Source organism: Triticum aestivum, chromosome 1B (assembly GCF_018294505.1).
Source record: "Triticum aestivum cultivar Chinese Spring chromosome 1B, IWGSC CS RefSeq v2.1, whole genome shotgun sequence".
NCBI classification, from domain to species: domain Eukaryota; kingdom Viridiplantae; phylum Streptophyta; class Magnoliopsida; order Poales; family Poaceae; genus Triticum; species Triticum aestivum.
Genome location: NC_057795.1, coordinates 555,091,494 through 555,100,418, shown reverse-complemented (window position 1 = coordinate 555,100,418; position 8,925 = coordinate 555,091,494).

Below are 8,925 nucleotides of genomic sequence, written 5' to 3'. Positions count from 1 at the left end.
TTGATAGCGCTCTCATTGTGGCAGTAGAGAGGCACATTCTTCACGTTGATGCCATAGTCCTTGAGTGTTTGCTTCATCCATAGTAATTGAGCACATCAAGATCCAGCAGCAATGTACTCAGCTTCTGTAGTGGAGAGTGATACGCAGTTCTGCTTCTTTGAGGACCAACATACGAAGGATCGCCCGAGGAAATGACATGTTCCTGACGTTGACTTGCGGTCCACCCAATCGCCAGCATAGTCAGAGTCTGAATATCCAATGAGATCAAAGGAAGAGCCCTTGGGATACCATAATCCAAGTGTTAGTGTGTGAGCTAGATATCGAAGAATATGCTTCACAACCTTATGGTGTGATTCCTTCGGTGTAGCTTGAAATCGGGCACACATGCAAACACTAAGCATAATATCCGGCCTAGATGCACATAGGTACAATAAAGATCCAATCATGGAACAATATACCTTTTGATCGAAGTCTTTACCATTTTTCATCAGTGCATAGATGGCCATTTGTGGGCATAGGAATTTTGACGCCTTTGTAGTCTTGCATGCCAAATTTCCTCAATACATCCTTGAGGTATTTCTCCTGAGATATGAACATGCCATTGTATTGTTGACGAATCTGAAGACCTAAAAAGAATTTCAATTCTCCCATCATAGACATTTGATATTCTTCACTCATCATATAGGCAAATTCATCACTGTAACGTTGGTTAGTACAGCTAAAGATAATATCATCAACATATATTTGGCACACGAATAATTCATCATCATATGATTTGGTGAAAAGAGTTGGGTCAAGTGAACCAGGTTTGAAGCCTTTATTCATGAGGACTTCCTTCAGTGTGTCATACCACGCCCGAGGTGCTTGCTTGAGGCCATGGAGGGCCTTGTTGAGTCTGTAGACATGATCTGGAAATTTTGGATCCTCAAAACCTGGTGGTTGAGCAACAGATACTTCTTCCTTAAGCTTACCATTGAGGAATGCACTTTTCACATCCATTTGTTGTAAGATGATATTATGATGCTTAGCATAAGCAAGCAATATGCGAATATCCTCAAGTCTAGCAACAGGTGCAAAAGTTTCATCGAAATCAATTCCTTCAACCTGTGTGTAGCCTTGAGCTATAAGACGAGCCTTATTCGTCACCACGAGGCCATTTTTGTCTTGTTTGTTGTGGTAGATCCATTTGGTACCGATGATGTTGTGCTTGCGAGGGTCTGGTCGCTTGGCAAGCTCCCACACATTGTTGAGCTCGAATTGATGCAATTCATCCTGCATGGTTTGATTCCACTTGGATTCCATGAATGCTTCATCTACTTTGGTGGGCTCTGTGATAGAGACAAATGCAAAATTCCCACAAAGTTAGATAAATGTGAAGCTTTTGAGCGCGTGAGGGGACCTGGTGCACGAATGTCATCGATGATCTTCTCGACTTGCATTTCATTTGCAATGCGAGGATGTGCGGATTGACAACTTTGCTTAGGCCCAACAGTTTCTTCAGGACCAGTTTCTTCAGTAGCACCAGCATGATTTTCTTCACGGTCAGGAATGACTTCTTTAGCAATTTCTTGGGTAGGGATGACATCCTAAGTAGCTTTGAACTTGATGGATTCCTCAGGTGACATTTCATCTAACACAGGAGGTAGGTGCTCTCTTTGCGAGCCATTAGTTTAATCGAACCGCACATCTACAGTTTCAACAACCTTGTGGTGAACAGTGTTGAAGACTCTGTAGGTGTGCGAGTCCTTTCCGTAACCAAGCATAAAACCCTCATGTGCTTTCGGTGCAAATTTAGAGTGATGGTGAGGATCTCTAATCCATCATTTAGCACCGAAGACTTTGAAATAACTTACACTGGGTTTCTTGTCAGTGAGGAGTTCGTATGAGGTCTTTTTGAAGAATTTGTGAAGATATACCCTGTTGATGATGTGTCACGCAGTATCAATTGCTTCAGGCCAGAAGCGCTCAGCTGTCTTGTATTCATCAAGCATAGTGCAAGCCATCTCAACAAGAGTCCTGTTCTTGCGCTCCACGACGCCATTCTGCTGAGGAGTATAAGGAGCAGATAATTCGTGAGTAATACCAAGCATATCGAGATATTCATCGAGGCCAGTGTTCTTGAACTCGGTTCTGTTATCACTCTTGATATTCTTGATCTTCACACCGAAGTTTGTGGAAGCCCTTGAGGAAAAACGTCTGAAGACTTCCTGCACTTCATTTTTGTAAGTGATGATATGCACCCATGTGTAACGAGAATAGTCATCAACTATGAAAAATCCATATAATGATGCAGAACTAGTGAACGTGGCATAATGAGTAGGGCCAAATAGATCCATATGAAGTAATTCAAAGGGACGAGAAGTGGTCATGATAGTCTTCGCGGGATGCTTGGCTCTGGTGATCTTTCCAGCCTCACAAGCCCCACAAAGATGATCTTTGAGGAATTTGACACCCTCGATGCCAATGATGTGCTTCTTCTTCGCGAGTGTATGCAAGTTCCTCATCCCAGCATGACCAAGTCGTCGATGCCATAACCAGTATTCTGAAGCTTTTGCGAGTAGACATGTGGCAGGCTGTGGTCCTGCAGAGAAATCAACAATATACAATTCTCCTTTCCTAAAGCCTTCGAAGACTTTGGAGTTGTCAGATTCCATTAGCACAAGGCAGCGAAATTTGCCGAAGACAACAACCATATCAAGGTCACAAAGCATTGAGACGGACATAAGATTGAATCCTAAGGACTCAACAATCATGACTTTGTCCATGTGTTTATCCTTTGAGATTGCAACCTTACCTAGACCCAATACCTTGCTTTTGCCTTTGTCAGCATAGGTGATATGCTTCAGATGAGATGGTGACAAATCAGTGTCCATCAGCAAGCTTCTGTCACCAGTCATGTGATTTGTACATCCATTGTCGAGGACCCACTCAGTAGCTTTGGGTTGTTCATCCTGCAGATGAATTAGTGCAACTTACAAACCCATATACTTCATCGGTGAAGAATATGATATCAACTTCATCAACAGTAACAAATATAGCAATACGAGGACGTGAGAAATGAGTAATTCATTTCTTCATTGTTTAGCTTGCGTCCTTTCAAGCACATTCAGGTCTCCAGCAAATTCTTCAGACGATCAAGTTCGTCTGGAGACCTGACCCTGCATAAGATATTAGTTCTTTTTCTTCACCACCCACATCTGGAGGGGTGGCAAAGAGTTCATCATTCTGCGCGCTCCATAAGAAAATGATGGCATAGAAGCTAGTGCACTTCATTTCACAGAAGAGTGGTTAGGATAAGCATATGAATAAGCAGAGAAATTCTTCGAGGACTTATGAACATAATGGTTAGAAGAATAATGCACATATTCATGGCCCTTAGACTTTCCCTGCGAAACAGAAGTGTTAGCACGATGATGTTCATATGAGGATTTTGATCCATGTGAGGAATTTGATCCACCTGAAGAATTTGGTCCATATGAGGACTTGGATCCATATGAAGAGTTTGGTCCATATGAAGAATTTGATCTGGGGTTCCTATTATTCATGGGTGGTGTCATGATGACATTCACCCGAAGATTTTCAAGGCAACTTTTAGGAACCTAGATTTTCTTCATAGGGGGACTGTTTGATACGTCCATTTTGCATAATGCTTTTATATCAATATTTATTGCATCATGGGCTGTTATTACACATTATATCTCAATACTTATGGCTATTCTCTCTTATTTTACAAGGTTTACCATGAAGAGGGGGAATGCCGGCAGCTGGAATTCTGGCTGAAAAAGGAGCAAACGTTGGAAACCTATTCTGCACAACTCTAAAAGTCCTGAAACTCCACGAAACCACTTTCTGGATTTATTAAGGAATTATGAGCAAAAGAAATAGGCCAGGGGGCCCACACCCTATCCAGGAGACAAGGGGCGCCCCCCCTACAGGGCGCCCCCCCTATCTCCTGGGCCCCCTGGTGGGCCTCCGACGACCATCTTCTGCTATATGAAGGGTTTTGTCGTGGAAAAATTCGTGGGCAAGCTTACAGGACGAAACTCCGCTGCCACGAGGCGGAACCTTGGCGGAATCAATCTAGGGCTCTGGCGGAGCTGTTCTGCCGGGGACACTTCCCTCCGGGAGGGGGAAATCATCACCAACGATCCTCTCATCGGGAGGGGGTCAATCTCCCTCAACATCTTCACCAGCACCATCTCCTCTCAAACCCTAGTTCATCTCTTGTATCCAAAACCACAAATTGGTACCTGTGGGTTGCTAGTAGTGTTGATTACTCCTTGTAGTTGATACTTATTGGTTTACTTGGTGGAAGATTATATGTTCAGATCCTTAATGCATATTATTACAGCTCTGATCATGAACATGCTTATGCTTTGTGAGTAGTTACTTTAGTTCCTGAGGACATGGGTGAAGTCTTGCTATTAGTAGTCATGTGAATTTGGTATTCGTTCGATATTTTGATGAGATGTATGTTGTATCTCCTCTAGTGGTGTTATGTGAACGTCGACTACATGAAACTTCACCATTATTTGGGCCTAGAGGAAGGCATGGGGAAGTAATAAGTAGATGATGGGTTGCTAGAGTGATAGAAGCTTAAACCCTAGTTTATGAGTTGCTTCGTTAGGGGTTCGTATAGACCCATATGTTTAATGATGTGGTTAGGTTTACCTTAATACTCCTTTTTGTAGTTGTGGACGCTTGCAATAGGGGTTAATCATAAGTGGGATGCTTGTCCAAGTAAGGGCAGTACCCAAGTGTCGGTCTACCCACATATCAAATTATTAAAGTACCGAACGCGAATCATATGAACGTGATGAAACTAGCTTGACGATAATTCCCAATGTGTCCTCGGGAGCTCCTTCATTATTATTAGAATTTGTCCAGGCTTATCCTTTTCTACATAAAGGATTGGGCCACCTTGCTGCACCTTATTTACTTTATTTACTTTTGCTTGTTACTATTTATCTTATCACAAAACTATCTATCACCTACTATTTCAGTGCTTGCAGAGAAAACCTTACTGAAAACCGCTTATCATTTCCTTCTGCTCCTCGTTGGGTTCGACACTCTTACTTATCGAAAGGACTACGATAGATCCCCTATAATTGTGGGTCATCAAGACTCTTTTCTGGCGCCATTGCCGGGGAGCGTAGCGCTCTTGGTGAGAGGAACTTGGTAAGGAAACAATTATATAGTGTGCTGAAATTTTCTGTTACTTGTCACTATGGAAACTTATCCTTTGAGTGGCTTGTTTGGGGTATCTTCATCCCAACCAGAGGAGCAAAGAGATGCTCCTTAACCTACTGAACTTTATGAAAATATTCACTTTGAGATTCCTTCGGGTATGATAGAAAAACTGCTAGCTAATCCTTTTGCAGGAGACGGAACTTTGCATCCCGACTTACACCTTATCTTTGTGGATGAAGTTTGTGGATTATTTAAGCTTGAAGGTATTCCCGATGATGCTGTCAAAAGTAAGGTCTTCCCTTTATCTTTGAAGGGAGATGCAATGACATGGTATAGGCTATGTGATGACACGAGATCTTGGAATTATAAGCGATTGAAATTGGAATTTCACCAGAAGTTCTATCCTATGCATCTTGTTCATCGTGATCGTAATTACATATATAATTTCTGGCCTCGCGAAGGAGAAAGCATCGCTCAAGCTTGGGGGAGGCTTAAGTCAATGTTATATTCATGCCCCAATCATGAGCTCTCTCAGGAAATGATTATTCAGAATTTTTATGCTCGGCTTTCTCTTGATAATCGCAACTTGCTTGATACTTCCTGTGCTGGTTCCTATATGCTGAAGACTATTGATTTCAAATGGGACTTATTGGAAAGAATTAAATGCAACTCTGAAGATTGGGGTTCCGACGATGGTAAGGAGTCAGGTATGACACCTAAGTTTGATTGTGTTAAATCTTTTATGGATACCGATGCTTTCCGTGGATTTAGCTCTAAGTATGGACTTGACTCTGAGATAGTAGCTACTTTTTGTGAAACTTTTGCTGCTCGCATTGATCTCCCTAAAGAGAAGTGGTTTAAATATAATCCGCTTGTTGAAGTGAAAGTAGTTGCACCTATTACAGTCGAAGAAAAGACTATTACATATAGTGATCCTATTATTCCTACTACTTATGTTGAAAAACCACCTTTTCCTGTTAGGATAAAAGATCATGTTAAGGCTTCGACTGTTGTTCGTAAGAGTAATACTAGGACTTATACACCTCCTGAGCAAATCAATGTTGAACCTAGTATTGCTATGATTAAAGATCTCCTGGAAGAAGATTTAGATGGGCATGTTATTTCTTTCGTGGGTGAAACTGCTAATATTGCTAGACCCGATACTAAGACACGTAGACCTGTTATAGGCACGCCTGTTATTTCTGTTAAAATAGGAGATCATTGTTATCATGGCTTATGTGATATGGGTGCTAGTGCTAATGCTATACCTTATGATCTTTATAAATAAATTATGCACGATATTGCACCTGTTGAATTAGAAGATATTGATGTTACAATTACGCTTGCTAATAGGGACACCATTAAACCTATTGGGATTGTTAGAGATGTTGAAGTCTTGTGTGGAAAGATTAAATACCCTGCTGATTTTCTTGTTCTCGGTTCCCCACAAGATAATTTTGTCCCATTATTTTTGGTAGACCTTTCTTGCGTACTGCTAGTGCTAAGATTGATTGTGAAAAGAATATTGTCACTATTGGTATAGATGGTATGTATCATGAGTTTAATTTCGCTAAGTTTAGTAGACAACATCATGAAAAGGAATCATCTAGTAGGGATGAGATTATTGGTCTTGCTTCCATTGATGTTCCTCCAACTGATTCGTTAGAACAATATTTGCTAGACCATGAAAACGATATGTTTATGAAGGAAAGGGAAGAAATAGATGAAGTGTTCCTTAAACAAGAACCTATGCTACAACATAATCTTCCCGTTGAAATTCTTGGGGACCCCCCTCCACCCAAGGGTGATCCCGTGTTTGAACTCAAACCCTTACCTGATAATCTCAAGTATGCTTATCTTGATGAAAAGAAATATATCATGTTATTATTAGTGCTAACCTTTCAGAGAAAGAAGAAGAAAGATTATTGAAAACTCTGAAGAAGCACTGAGCTGCTATTGGATATACTCTGGATGATCTTAAGGGCATTAGTCCCACATTATGTCAACACAAAATTTTAGTGGAGAAAGATGCCAAACCTGTTAGAGATCCTCAAAGACGATTAAATACCAAAATGGAGGAAGTGGTAAGAAAGGAGATTCTAAAACTCCTTGAGGCAGGTATTATTTATCATGTTGCTGATAGTGAATGGGTAAGCCCTGTCCATTGTGTCCCTAAAAAGGGAGGTATTACCGTTGTTCCTAATGATAAAGATGAATTGATCCCGCAAAGAATTATTACAGGCTATAGGATGGTAATTGATTTCCGTAAGTTAAATAAAGCTACTAAGAAAGATCATTACCCTTTACCTTTTATTGATCAAATGCTAGAAAGGCTATCCAAACACACACATTTTTGCTTTCTAGATGGTTATTCTGGTTTCTCTCAAATACCTGTGTCAGCGGGGGATCAATCTAAAACTACTTTTACTTGCCCTTTTGGTACTTTTGCTTATAGACGTATGCCTTTTGGTTTATGTAATGCACCTGCTACCTTTCAAAGATGCATGATGGCTATATTTTCTGATTTTTGTGAAAAGATTTGTGAGGTATTCATGGATGACTTCTCCGTCTATGGATCCTCTTTTGATGATTGTTTGAGCAACCTTGATCGAGTTTTGCAGAGATGCGAAGACACTAGTCTCGTCCTGAATTGGGAAAAGTGTCACTTTATGGTTAATGAAGGCATTGTCTTGGGGCACAAGATCTCCGAGAGAGGTATTGAAGTTGATAAAGCCAAAGTTGATGCTATTGAAAAGATGCCATGTCCCAAGGACATAAAAGGTATAAGAAGTTTCCTTGGTCATGTCGGTTTTTATAGGAGGTTCATTAAGGACTTTTCTAAAATCTCTAGGCCTCTGACTAATTTATTGCAAAAAGATATTCCTTTTGTCTTTGATGATGATTGTGTAGACGCATTTGAAACACTTAAGAAAGCTTTGATCACAGCACCTATTGTTCAGCCACCTGATTGGAATTTACCTTTTGAAATTATGTGTGATGCTAGTGATTATGCTGTAGGTGTTGTTTTAGGGCAAAGAGTCGATAAGAAATTGAATGTTATCCATTATGCTAGTAAGACTCTTGATACTGCCCAGAGAAATTATGCTACCACTGAAAAAGAATTCTTAGCAGTTGTGTTTGCATGTGATAAGTTTAGACCTTATATTGTTGATTCCAAAGTTACTATTCACACTGATCATGCTGCTATTAAATATCTTATGGAAAAGAAAGATGCTAAGCCTAGACTCATTAGATGGGTTCTCTTGCTCCAAGAATTTGACTTGCATATTATTGATAGAAAGGGAGCTGAGAACCCCGTTGCAGACAACTTGTCTAGGTTAGAGAATGTTCTTGATGACCCACTGCCTATTAATGATAGTTTTCCTGATGAACAATTAGCGGTTGTCAATGCTTCTCGTACTGCTCCTTGGTATGCTGACTATGCTAATTACATTGTTGCTAAATATATACCGCCTAGTTTCACATACCAGCAAAAGAAAAAGTTCTTTTATGATTTAAGACATTACTTCTGGGATGATCCACACCTTTATAAAGAAGGAGTAGATGGTATTATTAGACGTTGTGTGCCTGAGCATGAACAGGAACAAATCCTACGCAAGTGTCACTCTGAATCCTATGGAGGACACCACGCTGGAGATAGAACTGCACACAAGGTACTACAATCTGGTTTTTATTGGCCTACTCTTTTCAAAGATGCTCGTAAGTTTGTCGTAT